This window comes from Triturus cristatus, chromosome 5_2, assembly GCF_964204655.1.
Source record: "Triturus cristatus chromosome 5_2, aTriCri1.1, whole genome shotgun sequence".
Taxonomy (NCBI): domain Eukaryota; kingdom Metazoa; phylum Chordata; class Amphibia; order Caudata; family Salamandridae; genus Triturus; species Triturus cristatus.
The window spans coordinates 535,160,410-535,185,285 of NC_140588.1; the positions used below are offsets into that span (position 1 = coordinate 535,160,410).

The following is a 24,876-nucleotide window of genomic DNA, read 5'->3' on the forward strand; positions in this document are numbered from 1 at the left end:
TCCCTAATCACCCTCATTGCAACAGCAATTGTGTACAGTATATATTCAGAACCATTTGCAAAGATGCTATTAGGGCCGGCTTTAGGGCAGTGCGACTGAGACGACCACACAGGCCGCTGACCTGTGGAGGGGGCGCTGACCTCGGGGGGTGCTGTGTTTAGCAGTGACTTATGATTGGAGATATGAGGGGAACTTTTGTCCGGTGGTAGTGAGAGAATCCGAGGAGGTGGTCATTGGGTGTGGGGGCTCCAAAAATGATTGTTGCACTGGGTGCCACCAGCACTAAAGCCGGCCCTGGATGCTATTGGTGTTTCTCAGTCATTTATGTTGTGGTCCAGTTTGCACATCAAGCTTTTCTGCTCCTTTGGTTTAAGCATTATTTTCTTTAGCCCTATCTAGGTGCCCTTGTGAAGAAAAGTGTGCCCTATCTAGGTGTCACTTATTTCGTTGAATTATTTGACAACCTCTCATCCTTCTTGCGTTCCTGCTCAGATATCTCAAATTTGTATTGCATTTCTAGAAGGCTGAAATAGTTGAATCTTCATTCAGTACTCTAATGGTCTAAGACTAGCCAATATTTATATGCATAGATTTAAAATGTTAGGTCTGGCCTAGAGGCAGTGTATGCAGTTGTAAGTGTTTTGAAAATCATACAGAAATAATAAATGATAATACTTGAAAGCTCTTTAGGTTGGCACCCTGCAGCTGTTGTTTTTTTAAATTGCCATTCATATCTTGGAACAGCCCACAGGACATCACACTTAAAATGGGTCAAAGGGTCATTCCCATTGTGGCTCGTCTCATAGGACTGCTATTCCAGGTTTGGAGTGTCAGACCGTGCTACTAATGGCATTTTGCTGATTTATGTTTGACTTTGCATTGAGAAGTGGCAGGACTGAAGAGGCCTTTTTTAAGTAGTCCATCTCAAGCTCTCTCTGCTGCACATTACACATCGGCTCTTCATGGAGCTGTTGCACCATTGCTTCTATTTTATGTTACATGAAAGTGTCTAAGTCAAGAATGCTGCCATAGTCTGCTAATTTCTCTCCCTTGATTATAGGACCTGTACTTTGCTACTGTATTCTTTATAGACTGATGGATTTCAGACACCCTGTCAGTACCTAGCAATTCATGTATTATACTGTAAATTGCATATCTGCATTGTTGCTTTTCTTTTTTCAACATGAGCCACAGGTATCAGAGCGCTGTATTGATACAACTTTTTCATAACATACCATCATGACAAAATAACATATTATCTAACAAAGTTCATCAATTAGGCCATGAATATGATTCCTATGGTGTTCCAGATACTGTGGGCTGATCCAGAGAACGTGCGGCCATATGTCTTTGTTTTTCAAACTCTTGGCCATTGCAGTAGAATGTAACTTGCCCTCCATGGGGATTGGCTACCTCCTGAGAAAGTGAGATTGCAGGCTGGATACTTGGCGGGAGGGGTGGGGGGGCGTCGTGCGGTGCTTTGTAAGTCAAGTATGCTATATTCAGTAAGGTGCTGGCTTTTATTGGACCCCTATGTAGAGACATATGAGAGGGTGTGATGTGGTTGAAACATCTCGGTCCCGTGATTAGTCTTGCTGCAGCATTGGGGGTCGCCTTGGGTGGTGCAAGATGTGATTTTGTTGTTCCGTTTGTGGTAGCACTTCATATTCTGGTCTGGATATGACCAAGGATAGCACTGCAACTTTCAAGTCTGGTGGCGGAATGAACAGTTTCATCTTCTTGACGAGGCTGAGTTGCAAAAGGGTACTGCATGTGGATGTACTGATGTGGGCATACATGTTGAGGTTTTTGTCAAAGATAATCCCTTGTGGTTTTGTTGATTCGAGGATGACGGTTTTACATAGGAGGAACTGTAGGTGATTAAACCGCTCTAAAAGGGGGGAGAATTGTGGGAAGGGGATATGAGGAGAAATTCAGTTTTCATGGCATTAAGCTTAAGATGTTTTTGTATAAGGCAGATTTGGGTTTTAGGTAGAGTATGGTTGAGCCAGATAATATCCTCCAGGTAGGCTATCTTTAAGTGTAGCTGAGTGTCATTTGAGTACATATGGTACGTAAGGTTTATGGGGAGACGGTAGATGTTTGAGGGACCCCCCCCAAGTCTGACTCGGGACGAACCTGATAGTGAACTACCCTGTCGGATTTTTTGCGAGTGAGTCTGTAGATAGACGTTGAAAAAGTTGAGTGTTTCCTGTGTCCCCCATTCTGAGGTCTCTCTAAACTCCGAGCAATGTCTGAGCAACTCTTGCAGCTGTCTATACTTTACATTTTTGTTTTGTTTAAATCTTTTTATTCAAATTTCAGGTATAACAAAGAAGTACACATCTTCAGTATAGTATGTTGTTCGATACTGCATTTCAGTTCTTATAAATGCAAACTTTATTGACAGCTTGGAATCTACTTGCCACCGTCCTAGAAGCCTGCCATATTCCCCTCGGCGGAAGACCGGAAAGGTACAGTGCCGCTTCGCCTCCCTAGCCATTCTCTTAGCAAACAGAGGTATAGCCATGCATTGGGCCCCGGCAGGACCCCCCGAAGCAGCCAGGATAGGAGTCATGAAGAAGTGGAGGGCGGCGGAGGAAGAGGTGTTAAGAGATGAGGCGGGGAACTCGCAAACATCCCATATCTCTAGAATGGGCACAATTATTGCACCAATTCACCCACAAAACGACGCACACGGAATCAGACAGCCTCACAATCTCAGGCCCCACCCCTACCCCCCATGGGACCAGCGGAAGATAATGCAAGACCAGACCCAGACACCTAGAGCTGGACATCTAATAGGACCTCACCAGGCGATCCCCACCCACTGTGTCCAACCGACCAGCCATGGCCCTACCCCGCACACACGATGTTACATAATGCAACGAAACCGCAACCATTCACACAATTAGTACATTCTTGTAGCTCCCCAACAGCTCCCACCGTTCACCCCCAAGGTTCGTAGTCTTACTCCTACATCGGCTGTTCTAAAACCGATACCTTTTTCTTTTTAGATGGGAACGCATTCACTAAACATCATACTAGAGAACACAACACTGGTAAATGAGGAGCTCACATAACAAACCTATGACCGCGGGATCTGTACCCAACCAGGGTCCAGTACGTATATTAGTACAGAACTAACCGCTAGCCAAGTGGGTACCTCCCAGAATGCTCCACTGTACTTTGTATTAAATGTCAGACTTGTAATTAGACTATGAACTCTATTCTCTACAGTCATCTGACAAATGTATGTGAATATATTACAATGCTATGATGTTCAATTGTAGAATGAAATGCAAAATACCAATAAACAAATTTAAACAAAAAACGAGGCCCTGCGTATCTTGGAGGGATCCTGTAGCCATGTACGGTGTGCGTTATTTAATCCGAATCGCTGTGTCCCTGGCATATGTAGAGTAGGAGGCAAAGCATCGGTGTTCTGCTCATCGAGCAGCAAAAACAGGAGCCGTCAAGGGGCTAAGATGTGTCTCCTGTGACATAGCAATTTGAATGTTGTGTCTGTCTAAATAGGCTTAAACCTGTCTGCATTTGCATGGATTACCAAGCCCTCGGATGTTCCAGGTCGCAAAATGAACTTCTGATCTCTCCTGACGCCCTGTCATGGTATCAAGAAGAGGTGCATCAGGATTCCCAAGCGGCAAGTGTCCACCAACATGCATGCGTAGAACAGTAATTGTAGTACATTTCAAGCTGTAACATGCACTATGTACTCCAGAAAATATGATCCCCCTCCTCCTCCTCCCACAACGACAACCCAAACTTGTCAGTCAAGATATCTTCTCTATCCCCAGTATGTTCCACAAGTGCTGGAGCCAACCCGTGTGAGAGGGAATCCGAGGAGTCTTCCAGTGAAGCTAAATGTTTTGAGTGGCCGTTCCTAGCGCTATTGCTATCTGGCGCCCTCTTCTGGACCTGAGAGGGTATGTTAGGGGGTTCGGCACTCCCAAGAAAACGTAGGCAGGGAATATGGGGAGCTCCGTGTCAAGGTGTTTATCAATTTCGTCTAGGATCTGAGACCAATACTGTTGTAAATGCTCACATTCCCACAGGAGGTGAACCAACGTACCGGTGTTCCCACAGCCCCTCCAGAAATCCGAGCTTTGCGTGGGGTCGACTCTGTTTGTGTTCTGGAGTGTAGTACCAGTAGGTGGCTAATTTGGTTAGTGTTTCTGTCGGGCCCATATTGCTTGCCGTGTCCTATAATATACACCCTCCCATTCTTTACTGCTACGTTCGCATCCTAGATCGCTCTCCCAGAGTGTGCGACTTGCATTGTATGCGTGCGTGTATCGAGTGAGCAGCGTCTTATAGGCGTCCAAGATCAATTTCTTATCCGAAGATCTTGTGATGAGCGATCGTTCATAAGGGGTGAGGTGTCTCTACGGGTATGGTCTATTGTCAGGGTGCAATGCCCAATGTCGAAGTTGCAAGTAATGCAGCCTTTCTGACTCAGGAAGTCCATAGTCTGAAAAAATAGTGGGCAAATGGTGCATTTTCAAGCAAATTTGAGGAAGCCGGAAGGTTACTAAAGCAATTGTGAATCTGTTCTAACAAAGACAGTGACTGGCAAAACTGGGTGTAAGGTTAGGTTTGTGCCTGAAACAAGAATATAATCATGCACACATTGACACATGCCCCAGTGATTTACAGCACAAAAAGGGCGGGTGCACGCACTGCCAACCCTTTAAACAAGTTGGATGAGAAATGTACACTACCAGATCTAGAACCAAAAGAAGCCTTAGGAAAACAATCTACCAGGCCAACATTGTGGCAAGTGACGATGATCACACCCAAGCCAGTTCACACTAGAAGGGGGGGGAAAGCCTATTTTGGAAAACTGAGACCATTTTATAGGATAGTTTGCTCTCAAATATCAAAAATGACATATGAGAGAAAATTAGTGAAAGAAAAGGTTGAAAAAAGAGAAAAAAGTGTCAGAAAAAGAAAGGGCGATCAGAATGAGCAAAGGAGATAGTGAACAACCAGAAATAAGGATGGCAGGGAAAGAACAAAGAAGTGAAAGACCGTGGAAGATGGAGAGAAATATGAAGACTAGTGATGGATATGAGAGGAAGGATATAGAATGAACAGAAAGAGAAACTAAGAAGAGAGTTTAGGATGAGTGAGGATGGAAAAATGAGGAAGGGAGGCAATAAGAATGAGTGAAAGTATGTATAGGGAGCAGCAGGGCCGATTGTATGACGCGGGGGACAAGGCGGGAAAGTTGATTGCATGGCTGGACAAAAAGGAGAGAGTGAATCGTGTGGTCCCCGAGTTGCGTGCTGCGGATGGTGTGTGTGTGACTGCGCCGGATGAGATTGTGGAATGCTTCGCTGACCACCTCCGGGCGGTGTACTCCCCGGTGACTGACAGGGACGAGGATGACTCTCGCCTCCTACTGAGAGATATTGCTCTGCCCGGCCTGTCCGTTGAGGACCGGGAGCGGCTGGATGCCCCCTTATCGTCGGATGAAATAGCGACCGCGATTCGTTCCCTTCGCTCGGGCAAGGCTATGGGTCCTAATGGTCTGCCCATTGAACTATACAAATTGCGTCCTGATAAGCTTGCGCCCTTCCTCAGCCGCATGTTCCGCGACTCTCTTGCGGCGGGTTCCCTCCCGGCCGACCAGCGCTTGGCCACTATAGTCGTTCTCCCCAAGGAGGGCAAGCCGCGTGACCGCTGTACCTCTTACCGGCCTATTTCACTGCTCAATGCGGAGCCTAAAATCCTGGCGAAAGTCCTGGCCAATCGATTGTTGAGTGTCGTGTGCGACCTTATTCATCCGGACCAATGCGGCTTTATCCCGCACCGCAACACCGCTCTTAACTTGCGGCGTCTGCACGGGGTCCTCGCCAGGGCGGAGCTCCTCACCGAACCGGCCGTGCTGGTTTCTTTGGATGCCACGATGGCATTTGACACTATTGAGTGGCCATTCCTCTGGGCCGTCTTGGATAAATTCGGCTTTGGAGAGGGATTTATTGGCTGGGTGAGGCTCCTTTACACGGGACCCATGGCTCAAGTGGTGGTGAATGGGCGGGTCTCTCGGCCCTTTGCCCTCGGCAGGGGCACGAGGCAGGGGTGCCCGTTGTCCCCGTTGCTTTTTGCTCTCGCCCTGGAGCCACTTGCTGCCTGGCTCCGTTGGGAGCCCTCGCTCAGAGGGATCCGGTGGGGCCCGGGCTTTGAAGATCGGGTCTCGCTGTATGCGGACGACATTCTCCTGTATCTCACCTCACCGCGGCAGTCACTCAACGTCCTCTTTGACGTTCTGACCTCCTTTGGGAACAATTCGGGTCTCACGATCAATTGGTCTAAATCCTGCGTTTATCCCATCGCTGGTGGCCCTCCTCTCCTGCCGCCTCGGCTCCCGATCCAAATATCTCTGAGCGGCTTTAAGTACCTGGGGATACACGTTTCGCTGGACCCGGTGGCTCGCTACGAACAGAATCTTCTGCGTCCACTTCGGCGACTTCGTGAGGACACGGCCCGGTGGTGCAGGCTGCCCCTGTCCCCGCTGGGTCGGGCCGCGCTGTTTAAAATGATGTCCCTTCCCAGGTTCCTCTATGCACTCCAGAACTCCTTCGACGTTATCCCAGTGGCCTACTTTCGGGAGGTGGAGAGCCTGCAGAGGAGACTGGTGTGGAACGGCCGGGCGCGTATTGCTCTTGCCAAGCTCACTCTCCCCTGGTATGACGGGGGCATCGCGCTTCCTGACATTCGCAGGTACTATTGGGCCTCGCAGCTATCTGCCATTAACCACGCCACGTATGCGCCCGGCTCGAATCCGGCGTATGAGATGGACAAGTTCCTGCTTCCCGGCGGGAACTACAACAGGGCACTTTATTCCCGCCTGGCTGACCGGACCCTTACGGGTCCTACTAAGATTGCTGTGCGGACCTGGAGGGCTGCCACTGCGGCCATGGGCTGGAGTGAGCAAATGACATGTGCTACTCCCTTGTTTGCCTCCGACCGCCTGGGCAGCTTGTGGACCACCAAGGGGTTTGACCAGTGGGACACGATCGGTATTAGCAAAGTGGGAGACCTGTGGCACAAGGGCGCGGTCAAGACTTTCGCGGTGCTCCAGGCCGAATACGAGCTGACCGACAGGGAGTTCTTCCGCTACGCCCAGGTTCGACACGCCCTGCTCTCGGTCTTCGGGGAGGGGACCAAGATCCCTGTTTCCTCGCCCCTCGAGGACCGCGTGCTTGACGGACATGTCCCCGATAGTACTATTTCTTTAATTTATAAAAAATTGATTAATCACCGGGCGGATCTCCTGGTGCGCCTTCGGGAGGCTTGGACTGGGGATGGGGTCGAATTGGACGACGAAGACTGGCAGTCTGCACTGTCGTCCCCCAAGGAGGTTGCCATTCCGGCTCGTCTCCGGTTGGTACAGCTCAAGATTCTCCACCGGGTGTATGTTACGGGTCCGCGCTTGGTCGCGATGGGATTTTCCGACGACGGGCTCTGTAAACGAGGCTGCGGGCTCAGCGCCACCTTTCTTCATATCCTTTGGGAGTGCCGCGAGGTGGCGGACTACTGGCGCCGGGTCCACACGGTTATGGGACAGGTCACCGGGGTTGTGCTGCTGCCGGAGGTGCGTCGCTGTGTCCTGAATGTGTGGGAGCCCAATGACTACAACGCGGCTCAGACTCGGTGGGCGGCCCTAGGGAACATGATTGCCAAGAGGGATATAGCGCAACTTTGGGGCGCTCACCGGCCGCCCACCGTGTCAGTATGGAAGGAGAATATGGACTGGTGTATGTTTCGGGAGAAGACAGTGTATGTGGCCCGTGGCAAGCCGGGGGCATGGGGTAGAATTTGGGGTCAATGGAATGCGTATCGCGGAGGCATCTGTACACCCCCCCTGGTAGACACTGATATCGCCATGTCCCCCTGACCCTTGACGGCTCCTGGCGCTTTTTGTAACAACTACATATGGACGTTCATCTCCCTTGACCCCCTTCCCCCCCCCCTCCGTCCCCGGCCCCCCGGTACTCCTCTCTTTAGCGGATTGCTCAAATGTTCTGACTGGAGTTTCCCGGGGGGAGCCTGAACCGCACTGGTATCCCTCGTAACTCGCCTTTTGTTTTTATTGTTTTTCCTTTTGTTTCTGTTCTTGCTGGACTGACACTTGCTGTTCTTCGAGAACTATCTTGAACCACTGCGGGGCAGTGCCCTGGGAACGGACTGCAGCCTTGATATGTGTGTATTTCCTTATGTACCTAGCGGCCGGCCCGGGTGGTTGTAGGCCCATACTTGTAACCGAATTATTGTTCAATAAAAACTTTTTCAAAAAAAAAAAAAAAAAAAAAAAAAAAGAATGAGTGAAAGGCAGAGTCAGAAACATATTAGACTTGTTCTGCCAAAAGTCCAGTGGGACAGGGACAAATGCAATCGTTTGTCATCCTTGTGCCTTTGAAATATTGCTATTAATAGGGAAAAGCTTGCAGCATAGTTGCTTGCAATAACATCTGTAAAGAATACACAAATTACCAAAACCAGTCAGGGACTATTCACTCCCCATGACATTTTTGTGAGCCATACGGGTCTGTGTAGCATTCCACCCTTTCAGCTACACCCACGTTTATTATATTACCAGAATTCTGCTCCTATTATTATAAATGCACATCTATTCCCATTCTAATCTGCAACAGCACTATCGGGGTGCTCCTACACGGTACCAGTGTTTGAGTGCAAAGTTTCCAGCCCAACTATACTGCGCAATGAGTTATCAGGGAATATTTGATGTATACATTCACACCGCCCCTCTATTTAGCACACATTGGAAGTTTCCATAATACCCAAGTGAGCATATTTACCGTGGATCCTTAATGCTCCATAACACTAGGTTTTTTGGTAAGCAAGGTGTTAAAACAAAGCTGTATTCTGTTAGAATGTAGTTTTGTTAATGTGAAGTGTATGTGACTGGTATTTGTCTTTTTCATTTGTTGAAACTGGAATGGGTATGAGTAAAGGGGATGGGGACAGTGCGTGTCTGGTTTTAGTGCTCTAAAATCAATGATTGACGAGAGCTGTTGAGAGGTGAGCATGAGAATCGTGAATGAACCGGTTTGTGTAGTGTTGGGTTGTGCATAGTAATTATAATTGTGAGATGTGAGGGTAGGAAGGTCTGATCTTTTCTGGTGGTAAGGCTGGTTATGGTGTTAGATGAGGATTATTGGTGAGTGGTAGTATGTGTGGAATGTCTTGGCGAGTGGGAAATAGTGTGTTGTGGATGAGGGAATAGGAAGGGTTCAGGTAGTATTCTGTATCAGATCACACGTTTCACCTCCTGTTCAACTCTGTAGGTAAGCCCTAATTTAAATAACCTGAAATGCTATCACACACTTTAGAATTCTTCTCTAAACATGCCAAAAACTAGTGCTAAGCAGGCTCAAACATAATTGAACACAAACAAAACAAATGAAGCAGCCTCAACACTTCAACTAGGCTTGCGTTTAACTCTTTGGTCCTTTTTTACTACAGTATTGAAAGGAAGCCCGTATCATGCGCGCACAAACAGCAAATTCATAGAAGTGGATTGTACAGCAAAAAAGCTACCTGCTTTTACCAACGTTGCTCTGGCCTTACTCTCTGCGCTGCTCAGTGCTCAGAGGCATTGTAGGGGAACCGAAGGAAAATGGCTATCTTAGTTTCTCTTTCTGAAACTTAATGGGCTGTGCATGCTGGGAGGGAAAGAGGTGTCAAGTGAGGTTATGATAAGCCATACATCTGTTTCAAGAAGGCGGCTGCTAAAAATAACAAGTTTCCACTATCTTTGATGCTTTAATACATTTCTGATTCTCAACTTTGCTCCCATGGGTTTCAAATTAGTATTCCAAAATCCGTCTTAATGGTTTTTTTTACTTCGCTACAATCAATCGGGCATCTCAGAAGCTTTTGGAGGACCCAGGTTACATAGGTTCTGCAGGGCCCCTCTCTGTTTTTACGGCAGCATACAGACCTCGTTCAAAGTAAAAAATGTAATTGGGCACATTTTGAGTCAGCTGCAGCAGAGGACACAACCTTATCATCTACTCCCCGCCGTTCCTCCTTGTCACCGGGCTACCACTCGTGTGAAAAACGTACCGAGCGCTGGGAATTGGAAGCGGACTGGACAGCGCATTTCACACGCGCGGCAAAGGGAACGAAGCCGCGCGGACACGCCTAACGGTCTTTCTCGCCTTCCTCCGCATACTGCGTCACTGACAGGCACTGTACCGTCCTGCTCAATCAAAGAATAGAGCGTGTCTCCTCGTCGATATGCGATACACCCAAGCATGGCAGGCGACACAGTACTATGTGGCGACACAGAGTTTGGAAAGCTCTGCTGTACATCAAAGAGGTGTCCCAAGGCTCGGCACTCTGTGGCATACCAGTGTGTGAAGGAAGTCTCACCTATCCCTGGGCTAAAGTCTGGGATGTCGAGAAGTGGAGTAAGAGGAAATGGGAAGGTGGTCAGCTTGTGTCTCTTGTTAGTCTGACCCCATGTTGTTAAGATGGTGTGTGTAATATGGGAGGCGTAGAGGTTGGGAGGTCTATGCAGCTTTTTAAGGAAGGAGATCTTCCTGAGGGATGTGCTCGCTACAGCTCGGTCCTGAAATAGCCAATGCTTCTCTGACTCAGTGCGGTTCCATTCAACCAGATGCCGTAGTTGCACAGCTTTGTAATAGTTGGATGTCAGGAATCCCAAGTCCACCTTCATGAGGCAGGAGGGTGCTGGCGAGTTCCTTAATTTGTGGTTTAATACCCTGCCATATAAAGAGGAAAAGCTCCAACTGTGTTCAATTTAGCCAACCTGTGGGAGGCCGTAGTGGGAGCGCCTGGAAGAGGTATACAATTTTGGGTAAAACAGTCATCTTAATGGCTGCTTTCCTCCCTAGCCAGGAAATCGGGTAATGCTTCCATCGCTGCAGGTGGGAGTAGATTTGAGTATGTAATTTGGTGTAGTTAACTGATGCCGTGGTTTGCAGAGTGAACGCTAAGTGAATTCCCAAGTATGGGACTGCGTCCCCAGACCATTGCATTGGGTGCTGACTTTCGAGGCAAGCCTGCGCGTGTGGCGATAATGAGAGGTTGAGGGCGGTGGATTTCGCAATATTGACCTTGACCCCGGACGCCTTTGCGAAGGAGTCCAGCTCCGTCAGAAAAACTCCCAAAGCTACAGATGGGTCCGCTAAGGTTACGAGAACGTTATCCGCATATAGACTTATGGTGTGGACTTCACCCCCAAATCGGACGCCAGTGATGTGTGGGTGGTCCTGTACTCTTTGAGCTAGCGGTTCCATGTACAGTGCAAAGAGCAGAGGTGACAGAGGGCACCCCTGTCTTGGGGAATGGGGCCAAGGTGTGTCCGTTAACTCTCACGGACGGCGTAGGGGAACGATAACAGTTTAAAGCTTGTGCCTTCATTTTCTCTCCCAGGCCAACTCGGATTAGTGCCTGTTCCAGGTACGGCCATTGGACCCGGTCGAAGGCCTTTTCTGCGTCAATAGTAAGGCGCATGTAGTCCCCAGGAATTTGTGATGCCTTCTCTGTGATATGTAAGACCCTCATAGTGTTATCGCTGGTCTGTCTTTGGGGGATAAATCCCACCTGTTTGGGAACGATTTAAACCTGACCTGTAAGGAACTAATCTACGCGCCAAGATCCCAGTGTATAGTTTCAGGTCTATGTTCAGGAGAGAAATGGGGCGATATGCCCCGTAGCTAGTTTTATCTTTCCCTGGCTTGGGAATAACCATGTTTGCAGCCTCAAGCATGGATCTGGGAATCACCCCGGTGGATGCAAAGATATTGTAGAGCCTGGTCAGTAAGGGTGCTAAAGTGGAGCAGAATTGTTTGTAAAAGGCTGCCGTGTAACCGTCCGGGCCGGGGGGGGATTTGGCTAATTTAAGTCACGAAATGGCCGCTATGACTTCCTCCACTCGTATGTCCCCTTTTAGTTGTTCCGCCTGTTCCGGGATCCGTGTAGGGAGGTGCGCCTGCGTCAGATAAGAGTCAATGTCTTTGTCCACCAACCTCTGCCCGGTTTAAAGCTGGGCGTAAAAGTCTCGAAACGTCTCAGCTATAGCCGCATCCTCTGTGACTACTCTCCCCGTCTGATCTCGGATCTCCTGGACCCCCTGTAGCTGTCAAGTCTCGCGCAGTTTGTGAGCTAACAGACGCCCACATCTGTCCCCGCCAATATAAAACGAATGGCGCAAGCGCAGTGCTGCATATTCCACCCTATCCTGGTCTATGGCTGCTAATTGTGCCCGGGTTGCCGTCAGTTGGCGCCAGGTTCTAGGCGCCCCTGTTCGTAGGTGCATTTGTTCTAATTCCTGTACTTTCTGTGTGAGGTCGTCTCGCTTTTGCCTGCGCTCAGCATTGTCTGCTGTCGAGATGGCTATTAGTTCGCCTCTGATAACGGCCTTAAGTACTTCCCATCGGGTAGACTGGGGGGTATCGGGATTGTCATTGTGTGATAGTAATCGTCAATTGCGCGCTGTATCTGGGCAACTATGTCTGCGTGCTGCAGAAAGGTATCCCGGAGACGCCACTGTCGCGTAGGGCATTGGAGAGGTGGTAGGGTCAGGGTGGCCACTACAGGAGCATGGTCTGACAGTGATACCACTAGGTTTTCGACAGCTGTCGTGATGTCGCGCAGAGCCGTAGAGTCTATCAGGTAATCGAGTCTCGCGTAAATTTTATGGGCATTAGAGTAGTAGGAGTATTCTCTGAGGTGAGGATAATGACAACTCCAAAGGTCCACCAGACCTAGTTCGTCCAATCTATTCAACCCTGCAGAGGAGAGCGAGCCAACCTGGCCAAAGCGGTGAGCCGACCTGTCAAGAGTGTTATCAAAGAATAAATTAAGGTCAACCCCCAGGAGAATCTTGCGCTCAACTGTAGCAGTGGCCTCGGTCAAAGCCTCATGGAGGAACCTTTCTTGACTTTCATTTGGTGCGTACAGAGACCCAATGACCAACATGTGTCCCCCAACCGTGAACTGGTAGAATAGCAACCTGCCCATGATTTCTCCCACCTTTTGTACCATCTTCCCCCTAAAGGTCCGGAAAACTAAGATCGCAACCCCTGCTGTCTTAGAAGGACTAGAGGAGAACAATTGTGTGGGAAATATGCGAGGCCTGAGGCGGTGACAATCTTTCGAGAGCAGGTGTGTCTCCTGTAAAAGACAGATGTCCACATCGGTACTCTCCAGGTACGAGAGGATCGCCCTACGTTTGATAGGTTTGTCGAGACCTCTCACATTGAGCGTGAGAATTTTGAGGTTAGTGAGGGACATCTAGAGTTCTAGCAGCATAGTGTGCGCTGGGGGACCCAGGACTGAGTCTGTGTGCACAGACTACTGTGTAGGTGTAGAGTGGGCCCAATATGATAACACCAAACCCATGGGTGCCGGGGAGCAGTGGACGGGGACCCAACTAATAAAAAACCCTTCATAAACTGACAAAACAAACTCAAGAAAAAAGATTAAGAGTTCAAAGTACAGTCCGTCACCCAAGGACGATTGGTGGGAAGTCTTTACGGGGACCATAGTGTGGCCAATTCTGTCCCTCTGCCTCCCCCCGCCGCCCACCTCAATGTGAAAAGGAGAAAAGACAGATAGCTCATACTTTGTCCATGGGGTTTGTGTCTTTGCCAGGGCCTCCGGGAGAGTCTCCAGTACCGCCTGCTGCCCCTTCGTGATCTCTGCTGGGTCAGGTCATTTTGTGCGGCATCGGCGTCCTTGCTGCTGCTATCGCAGGTGCGTGTCCCCGGCTCCTGGAGCGGGACTGCGACCCCCGTCATCTTCCTCGGGGATGATGACACCAAGCAGCAGGCTTGCTTCAGGGAGGGAGCGCAGTTGATAGAGCTTGCCATCTAAGCGGAAGATGAGTCGGAACGGATGGCTCCAGGAATATGAGATGTGGCGGTGACGGAGGTGCGTAGTGATGGGTCGAAAGACCTTGTGTTTATGCAGGGTGAGCGCAGCAAGATCCCGATACAGGGTTGGGGTCTGGTCTCGGAAGGTAATCGGGTGCATTAATCTGGCCTTGCGAAGGATCTCCTCCTTTGTGCGAAAGTCTTTAACACGGACCAAGATGTCCGCCCTCTGTCCACGTGTCCGTGCCGCGGTTCTCAGCCCACCAGAGAGGCCCAACATCCCAGCTCAGACTGTGGTAGTCTCAGTGCGCAGTGGAAGGGGAGTGAATGGGCGCCTTTCCTGGTCTCTACTGCATGCTTATGGGGCCCCCGGTACTGTCGGTGACTCCGCGGCTGGGGGATGTCGGCCAGTTTTCCAACAAATCAATGCGCAACCCAGGTGTACCTCCCTTCAGGGTACTATGGGGCCGCTCCCCACCTCTGACCGGTGGAATGATTCCTCATACGGCAATCAGGGGTTCGACGCAACTCAGCTCCTGTCATACCCGTGTTTCCAGAGCCTGATGACTTTGTGCCTAATAGTTATGCTGGACCCCAGTGAAAAGTTGCTGGTAGCTGGCGAAGGGGTAGCGAATGTCCTCTGGGGTGCTAGCCCAGAGTTAGGGGTTGAGCTTTGGGCCACACGACGCACCCACAAGCCGCACCCAGACCTAGCCAGGCCGCTTCTGTAGGGTGCCAGGCCCCGCTCTCAGCAATCGCCTCCAATGGTGGCCGCGCTCAAGGTCTCCCGGGATCTCCCGCTCTCTACTCGCCGTCGGTTCTCTCTCCCGGGGATGTCAGGCGGCTCCAGGACGCGGGTCAGTGCCCAGGGTACTATCCAGGAATTACCACCAGAGGTTAGCTCCTTCGGTGCCCGTGTGTTAAGGTATGCTCAGGCCTCGTCCTAGACTTCGCGCTGGTGTGCCCAGGGCCTTTGGGCCCTCGCCTCTCCAAACTTCAGGGTTTCCTCTCTCGCGCCTCTAGTTGTGGCAGGGCTGTTGTCAGCGTCTCTGCGTGGGGCCCTACATGCCAGAATTGTCGGGGGCCCCCCTGGCTAAGCCCAATCTGTCTTCCTGCCTCCCCGCTCCGGTGCTCCGGTATGGTCGGGCCTTGATGGGTGCTCTCTTGCCCCCTGACACTTTGTCGCCAGCCTAAGGGTGTAGTGGCTTCCTGGGCCGCTCCCTCTGCCGCTCACCTTAGTGCCCAGCCTGTCCCGGTACAACCGATCTTGATGTTGAGGAGGGTTTCCAGGCCTGTGCATTCGGTCGAGCCTCACTGTCCCAGGGCTGCGCCTCTCTGATCCCGGGCTGCACTGTGCACGCGTGTCTCTGCCGGCGGAACACCCAGCTCGTCAGCACGATCCACCACCCGCAGTACTTGGCCTCCCAGAGGTCGTTGTGGTCTCCTATGCTGGGGCTACCTATGGGGAGCAGCAGCACAGCCTCGCGGCACCGAACCAGTCACTGGTGTTCACGGCGCCGGTGTCTCCGTCTCCGCACCTCCCGAGTTCTCCAGGGGTTGCGCCGAGTTGGTGTGCTGTCCCTGGTGTTTCTGGGGCTATGGGTAACCGATAGCCAGTGCTGTGGATGGTGGTCGGTGGGAGAGGCAGCGAGACACGTCCTACCTCGCCGCCATCTTGGCCACGCCCCCGGCAATACATTTTAACAGGCGTTCCATATTCATTCGTTCTCCTCCCTGCCATCTCACATATCTTCCAACTCAGAAATTCTGTGTTCCGCTTCTTCATTATGACTATCATGCTTCTCTAGCTTTTGAGCAATGAAGTCCATGCAGGTGCACATAGTCCATTTTTGTCTCAATTGAGTTGAGACTCTGCATTCTTGGTCATCAGGAGGGATTTCATATCTTCATCTGGGATCTGTGAAGTGCTAAGGGAATGGTCCGCCATGGTCTGATCTGTGTCACCCTGCTGTATTCGAGTCAGCTTGCGGGGTTCGAATGGTCGATTGGCATGTTTCCCCTCAGTTCTGCCCATTGCTGGTCCTTCAATGGCTCGGCAATACCTTCAGCCATCTCAGCCCAGACAGCCAGTGGCTCCCAATGAGGTCTCTAACCCCCGCCGTCCAGCCTTCTCCGGGTAACTCCGGTCCGCAACAGTAGAAACCAGGTGCAGGGCCTCTTCTCCCACAGTGCGTAGACTGCAGCCCCCAAATTCTGTTCTTACTGTACAGTCCTCAATCCGCTTTCTTGCCAGGTATGTAGCATCTGTGGAGCGTTGTCTCCTTCAGGCAGCGTCCGTCTCTGTGGCAATGCCGCTCGTCTAGGTCATAGGCTGCTCAGCTCAAGGCTGTCTCCCGCCAGGGCCTCCCCCATCTGAGCTCGACTCTCTGCGGCTGTTAGCAGCCCCAGTCACTGATCGGGCACCTTCGCTCGGTGTCGCGGGCCTCCCACACCGCTCCTCACCTTGCATACAATGCTGCTTGCTCACGACGGCCCCATCCAGCTGCAGCCTCAGCCGCCTCAAGCTCAAATTCAGCACGGCCTTGTGGTGCCACTGCAGGCCGCGTCCTACAGGCCCCGCGTGGGGAGATCCTTGGTTTCCGGTGCCGGCAGGGACGATGGAGCAGCCAGCAAAGGGGGCTCCGGAGATCCCATGGTGTTTAGAGCAATGCAGCCTTTCTTTGAGTAAGCCGCAGTGGACCACGGAGAAGGATTATGCCGGATATTAGTTCCGGACCGCTGGAGCCTCACACCGATGTGGCCATCTTGTGTGCACGCCCTTTAGCACCCCCCTCGCAAATGTCTATACTTGACTGTTTGAGGGGCATAGGACATGTCTAGGAGGTTGAGTAAGTAGGAGTTGTTCTGGTCCAGGACTTTGAGTGTGTCCTTTATGACCCATAAAGTGGCTGTTTCTGTGCTATGGCCTGGTCTAAAACCAGATTGTAAGATGTCAAGCAGGTCGAACTGTTTAATGTTTTGAGTTAATTGTGTACACATTTTTCTAGTATTTTCCAAGAGAAAGGGGATATTCAACATTGGCCAATCTTTACAACCCTTTCCAAAAGAAAGGTTCACCCACCTTTGTGGAAAGTCTGGCGCTGATCCGATTAAATCAGGCGGGTTGGTGCTGTTTTTTTAGGAATTATGTCACCTGTCCAGTCTTCAGGCAGTCTGAGATTGTTCCTTGGGTTAATGATGCATTAACAATCTTCGTCCAAAGGGGGAGAAGAAGGGACAGATATTTTTGTGATTATTGAGTGAATTGGGTCAGCAAAGTGTGAGGAGAGTTTCAGTGAAGCCATGATATTTTGGTCTCATCTTCATTGAGTGTTTTGAATTCACACCAAGTTGCATTGTTTTTGGGGATTATAGGGGTGGTTGGATGCCAGAACCTTCTTGGTTATTGTGATACTGTGTAGGGGTTTGAGGTAACTACTTGCATAGTTTGTAACTTCTCTCTGTCGTTCGCGATGAAGCTTTCAATTTTCCTTAATTTCTCCTAAAAAAAGGACAAAAATGCCTTGTAGTTCTCTGTTGAACTGTTTTCTATCATGGCTGAAGTGTTGGCACTGGTTTGCTGTTTGACGATGTGAAAGAGATTTACAAGCTGGGTTTTGGGGTTCTTGATTTGGGATCTGAAGAATGACTCATTGGCATTCCATATCAGCTTCTTATAGGTGTTTAATAACTCCCAGAGTTGTCTAACATGCATGGAGGATTGTTCTTGCCTCCATATCCTCTCTGCCAGTCTGAGTCTCCCCTTTCTTCATTTAAGTTATGGTTGTACCAGGTGTGACATTTTTTGTGCCTTTTTGAGGTGTAGGAGGTTACTACCCTCATAATGTGAATCATAGACTGGTTGCAGTCATCAATTAGATCCTGTGCGTTCTACTATTCTCTTGATGGTTTGAAGTTCTTGGGGCAAAGGTAAAATTGGTAATTCCTGTTTAAGGTTCTGGGATCTCTTACCCAGTGTTTGGGTTTGAAGTTGTATGCCAGTAAGATCAGTGACTGACTGCAATCCCACCACCCTGCCATATAGAATGATTAAGTCGTTTAATTGTGTAGATGGTACCAGGGTATCCTTTAGAGGGGCTGAGGAGTGATTTAACCATGTTTCAGTCAGCAATATAATATCTAGGTCGTGTGCTAGGATTGCATTAGCTATGTTTGTGGTATGTTTGGTCTCCGACCTGCAGTTGTGCAGCATATATTTTAGTATCACGCCTGTGGCTGTGGACGGGGTTGCATGATCTGGGATGGGCAGGATCACAATTAGGTTCTCGTGATTCAGGGCCTGCCCTTTCGGGTGTGGTCTTCGGTTATTGGCAATTATTTGTAGGTCATAAGATGTCAGAAAGGGGGGTCTGAAACGCTTCCTCGTAGGTTTGTATCAGGAATTCAATACGGGAGAAGATAGGCTCCGTTTAGCGGCTTTCTCTGAATCCTCTACTTCACACAGACAAACCCGGCCTCCAATGGTTTCCCCACCCGCTGACCCAAGTGCAGCCTCAAGTGGAAATCGAGTAAATGGTCAACAGACGATCCTGTGTGACAGGACCAGTAGGGGTCAAGTCGAAATAAGGTATCCAAATATGGCACCACATTTCGCCTCTTAAATGATATTATATTACCTGACCCTTTATTTGTAATTTAAAATCTTCTTTAATTTAGGGAAATTCTGATTTTTTATTTTTATTTTTTTTTTTTTAGTTCACAATTCTGAAAATGCCACTTTTTGAATGTTGGCATTATCTTGTCCCTACCATTTTGCGCCTTCTGCCAGTGTTCTTGGCCACATACCCATGAATGGCTCTGCTGTTGGGGGTTGTGTATTGCTTCCAGACCTTAACAGGGGACTTGGGTGTGGAGAAGGTGGGTTATCCTGGCAAGGTGGATGGGGAGGGATTGTACCCAACCCTACATTCACTTCAAAGGGCTTTGCCTCTTGCACACACAATGGAATCTGACACCAGGCCAGCCCTGCCTTTTGTCACCCCCAGATTGCTTGGAGCATTGAGGGGAGGAGGAGAAAAAGAGTCCAGAACCAAAGGGTGGGGCTGTGGAAGGGGGTAGGATAGAGCTCCCCCCACACAAAGGCTGGTACCAGGTATAAATATTGGACCTCCTATGCCACTCAGCAGAACACCTCTGAACCTGTGAAAGTGCAGAAGGACTGCTGTGCTGCCAGAGGATCGCCCTGTTGCTTGAAGGACTGCCTTGTTGTCTGAGAAGGAAGATTGGACATGCTTGCCGTCATCCCAGGCTAACCAGAGTGACTCCAAGGGTCACTTGGCTCACCTCCTATGGAAGTTACAATGACAGAACAACCTTCAGAGCACTCCCTACAACTGCCCAGCTGACCTTCTGCAACTGGACCCATCTGCGCTCTGCTGGAGTGAGTCCCTGATCTCCAAGAGCTGTCACCCAGGTCCTGGAGCTCTGGTTGGCATCAGAGTGTACTCCTCCAGATGAAAAAGTAATAATCCTGAAGTTTGGGCTCCTCATGATTGCCAGCTGGCGCGTTTGCCCCAAGACTCTGTTGCACGCGACAACCGCCAACATGAAGCTCCTGTGAGTCCTGCTCTTCGCGTTGACAGCGACTACCAGTGGCGATCAACAATTCGAGACCTGCACTTCATGAAACAGCAACGACAACCTATGACGACTGCTAACACGAAACTACAACATGAACGTCCACGATGCCCGACTAGCTCTTTGCGTTACAGTGACGACAGCCCGCAACACCCGGCCTGCTTTTCATGCAACAGCAACATCTGTTTGCGATGCTCAGCCTCCTACTCGTGGACTTCTCCACTGCAATCGGAAATTTTTGCGCCGTACTTAGAAGGCAACTTTTAAGCTGGGCTAACTTGCTCCTTGTATCTGTCTTGCGCACCTTCTTGGTGGGCCTGAGCTTGTGACATTACCTAGGTCTAGCGTGACCAGATAATCGCCAGTGGCGCATTGTGGTTTTAGATGCTATTTTCACTTTAAACTTGAGTAAATCTGGTCTTATTGATGATGTTTTTGTCAGTCTGGTATACACTTTTTTCTATATGTATTTATTGACATTTCAGCAAAAAACAGTTCCACATTACAGGAAATTTTAGCAAACAGTACAATCACAGTAAGCATCCTGTGGAATTTCAAATTTTGTCAAGGCCATCCTCAACATATGAAATAGCAAGCAGCAAGTAAACGATACAACATTAAAGAGTAACAGAAAGACCCCCTGTGCTCAGCTCCTTCCATACAGTAGTGTTTAAATGTCTCTTGTATTATAGGCGAGCCGCAACAGCTCGTTCACCTACATAGTGCCTGGCTGAGGTGTCAACGTATGTCCATCCAACAGGGTCACCACCCTCCTCTCCATCCTTGTCGGGGGATCTGTATCAGTGCAGCATCCCGGTCTTTCTAAGTTCGCCCCTGTGGTGGGGGTGGCGCGTCCGTTGTCAGTGAGACGATGGATCATGGCTCATCATGCCAACCGGTCGTCTGGCAGTTTGTTGTCGCGCTTTACTCATTTCATGTGTGCTTCTTCCGCGCCAGCCCACTCAGTCAGATTCCGTAAGCAATCAGTCGTCAGGGGGATGTTGAGCTAAAGCATTGAAGGCTATATGCCGTTTGGCCAGAGTCAGTCCAAGAATTGTGAATTTTCTGCTCAATTTCTTTTTGTTTTGTTTTTTTGTAGGGATTAGTCCAAATAGGCATTGATTCAGCTCTCTAGATATCTGGCATCCTCGGGCATCATGAGGATGCCCCAAAACCTCATTCCAATGACTTACTATCTAAAAGCAATTCCACACAATATGAAGGAAGTCCGTCTGTGAGTGTCCGTAACGCAGGCATCCCGTGTTTCTTGTGGGGTATATTGAGCGCAGGTGTTTAGGCGAGAGGTATGTAATGTGGACAATGTTGAATTGAGCAAGTTTAATGGTATAAATTCCTTGTGTTGTGTTATCACTTTCTTACTGTTTGTGTGCTGTATTAATCCTTCACACAGTTAAGCCTGACTGCGTTTGTGCCAAGCTACCAGAGGATTAAGCACTGGTTAATTTAGTGACTTTTGTGGTTCACCCTGACCAGCATTGTGGGTGTGTCTCCCCAACCAATCACTGGATTTCTTACACCTATCATCGATACACCACCGTCAACTTTGTTGAATCTGCGCCCGTCCGCGACCCGACCGCGACCAACGGCAGAGATCTTGCATCTCTGACAACCCACCGCTACAACTCAGCCGCCCTCCACGCACCCAACTCCGGTAGACGCAGAGACTGCCAATGAGCCACACCTAACACAACCCACGGCCAGTTCTCCTGCCTCCACTGCCGCCAGAACTTCACCAACCCTGCCCCCAGCACCACCAAAACCAACACCAGCGACGCCCTCAGATGCATCCTCCTCATTGTGCGCTCCATGCACAAACAATCCGTGGAGATCTGGAACCTACTCGACTCTCTCTCGCCAGACATCGCCTTCTTCACGGAGACCTGGACCAATGCCTTCTCCGACCCTGACATCAGCACCGCCATCCCAGAAGGATACAAGATCCAGAGGAAGGACCGCATCAACCACCCGGGAGGGAACCTCGCCATCTCCCACAAGAACACCCTCTGCTTCACCACCTCCAGCAAAACCGTCCCCTCTGCCGAACACCTACAGATCCAGACCAGCTCCACGCTCCGCGGAACCCTCTTCTACAGACCCCTAGACCCCCGGGCCCTCTTCGCCACAACCATCACCGACTTCATCGCACCCCACGCCATAGCCTCAATGAACTGCACACTCATCGGCAACCTGAACTTCCACCTCGACAACCCCACCAACCCCTACTCCTCCACTCTGCTGGACAACCTCGCCAACATCGGACTTAAGCAATTCGTCACCACACCGACACACAGAACAGGACACACCCTCAACCCCATCTTTGCAGCAGGGAACAGTGTCCACTTCCGTCACACTACGCAACCCCCTTGGACCAACCACCACTGCGTACACTTCACCTTCGACAAACCAAAAGCACCCAAACCAACCCCACACCCACCTCGAAGGAACTGGAGAAAAGTCAGACGAGCAACTCAACGCCACGCTCACCCAAGACAACCACACCCCGGCATCCGACGCCAACATCGCAGCCAGAGAACTCCACTCCTGGATTGCCAGCTGCGCAGACAAACTCGTCCTGCTACGCAACACCAACAAACACCGCCCCAGGAAAGCCGCCTGGTTCACCACCGATCTCCAAGAAGCCAGACGCACCTGCAGATGCCTGGAGAAGAACTGGAGAAACGCCAAGACTCCCGAAAACCACACCACCTACAAGGACGCCATGAGAACAATCACAACCAAATCAGAACTACCAAAAGGACTTTCATCCTAACAAAATCCTCGCAAACTCCACCAACTCCAAGGAACTCTTCACCATCATGTGGGAACTCAACCCCCGCAGCGAAGCCACGGGCATCACCCCATCCCAAGACCTCTGCAACAAGCTTGGAACCTTCTTCTACCTAAAGATCAAAAACCTCTATGACAACTTCGCCAATCACCCATCGGAAGTCACTACCGGCCCATCCGTCACACACCAGCCAGCCCACAATCAACACCTGGACTCCAATCACAGCCGAAGACACCATGTCGACCATGAAAGGCATCCACTCAGGAGCCCCCCACATCTACCACAGAGCCTCCTCTGCCATTGCACCCAAACTACAACACATCATCAACACCTCCTTCGAAACAGGCACCTTCCCAGAAGACTGGAAATGAGCAGAAGTCAGGCCCCTGCTCAAGAAGCCGTCCCCACTGACCTCAAGAACTACCGGCCCATCTCGCTCCTCCCTTTCTCAGCCAAAGTTGTAGAAAAGACAGTCAACAAGCAACTAACACGATTCATCGAAGAAAACGCTATCCTCAAGCCGTCCCAATCTGGATTCCGGAGCAACCACAGCACCTAGACCGCCCTACTCGCCGCCACAGATAACATTCGCATCCTCCTGGACCAAGGACACTCCGCCGCCCTCATCCTACTCGACCTATCAGCAGCCTTCGACACCGTCTCCCACCGCACACTCATCGCCAGACTACATGACGCCGGCATACAAGGACCAGCCCTAGACCGGATCCGATCATTCCTCATCGGAATAAGCCAAAGAATCAGACTACCATCCTTCCTCTCCGACCCAACGATCATCACATGCGGAGTCCCACAGGGGTTGTCACAGAGCCCTACCCTCTTCAACTTCTACGTGGCCCCCCTCGCAGCCATCGCCCAACAACACGGCCTCAACATCGTATCCTACGCCGACGACACCTAGCTCATCCTCTCCCTCACCAAAGACCCCGCCACCGCCAGACTCCACTTTCAAAGAGGGATGCAGTAAGTAGGAATCTGGATGACCAACAGCTGCCTTAAGCTCAACGCCATGAAGACATAAGTCCTTGTCCTTGGAACCACCCCTCGACATGGGACAACACCTTGTTGCCATCCGCCCTCGGAAGCCCACCAGCCCCCTCCGCCCACGCCAAAAACCTTGGCATCGTATTTGACTCATCCCTCACCATGAACCGACAGGTCAGCGCCGCCACCTCCATCTGCTTCAAAACCCTCCAAATCCTCTGCAAGACTTTCAAGTGGATCCCCCCCCTGAGTCAAGAAAGACAGTCACCCACCAGAAAAATAGACCACATAACATCTCTAGTAAGATCAACAAAGTGGCTGCCATTGGAAGTTGGCTTCAGGTCCCACTTTTTTAGGTGATAAAGTATTCTTGGCCTGGACTTGAGTGGTATGCAGAGGAGTACATGTTGTGAACTGATTTGTGTCAAGAAAATAAACTTGGTTCTTACAATTGCTACAAATGACGCTGTGAGTGACAGTCAACATAGTGAACATGGATATTGTAAAGCCAAAAGCATTTGGTTTTGCATAGCACAAGTACATGCATCATGGAACAACAAGCTTTTTGTGTTGATGTATTCTGCACAGTTCTAAACAAAGTAGTACTAGGAACCTATTTTTAAAGTTGATAATTTTCATAAGCTCATTGAACCCCCATTGACAAGGAGTCTGACATGAGAAGTTGTTAAAAATGGTATCAGTCTCAGAACACGTGTGTGCCAGTTGTAGTGATCACAAGCTCGTCTTCTAGAACTACTATAACCTGTTAGATTGATTGGCCGTAGCAGGCACTGGGCATTTCCCCGGTGGGCCGCCAGGGTGGGGGCCGGTTTTGGGCACCTGGGGGGCCATTTTTGTTACCAGGGCCTGCAATATCTGCCCCCTGTAACAAAAGCGGCCCATACAAACAGTTTGGCCGCACCCCTCCCACCCTCCGGGGGCCGGCTGAGCAATTTGTCAGGGCCAGTTTCGGTTCCCAGTCCGGCCCTGGCCAGGGTATTGTTTCAGTGATGCATTACTGCCAGTGACATAGTATTACTGCCTGGGGAAATACAGTTGGGGTAATTACTGAAGCGTGGTATAGAATATTTCTGGCAGAATACCCATATCTATGCATTTGTACCTAAACAAATATTGCCTGATGCTGCATTTTACCGCATGGGCAGTAAGATTTATAAACTTAGCTGTACCAAAAAATGAAGTAGACAGACAGACAGACAGACAGACAGACAGACAGACAGACAGACACACACTCACACACTCACACACTCTCACACTCACACACTCTCACTCGCACACACTCTCAAACTCTCCCACACACACACACACACACACACACACACACTCAAACTCTCTCACACACACACACACACACACACACACACGCACACACACACACACACACTCTGACTTAGATAGATACTCATGGTCTTTACCCAGTTTAAGACCAGCTTAGAACTCGTTTAATTTTGGGTAGTACATTCCTTACCATTGTTTGTAGGCAGTAATTTTTCCTGTAATGTGGATTACTCCTGGTAAAGCAGTTTCAATCGCAATGCATTTACATTAGTA

General features: G+C 50.0%; 1 protein-coding gene across 7 annotated transcripts in view; it reads left to right on the forward strand.

Moving 5' to 3' along the window:
* UBP1 (upstream binding protein 1) overlaps positions 1 to 24,876 on the forward strand; it is a 533,655-nt gene that overhangs the window by 175,945 nt on the left and 332,834 nt on the right. The window lies entirely within an intron of this gene.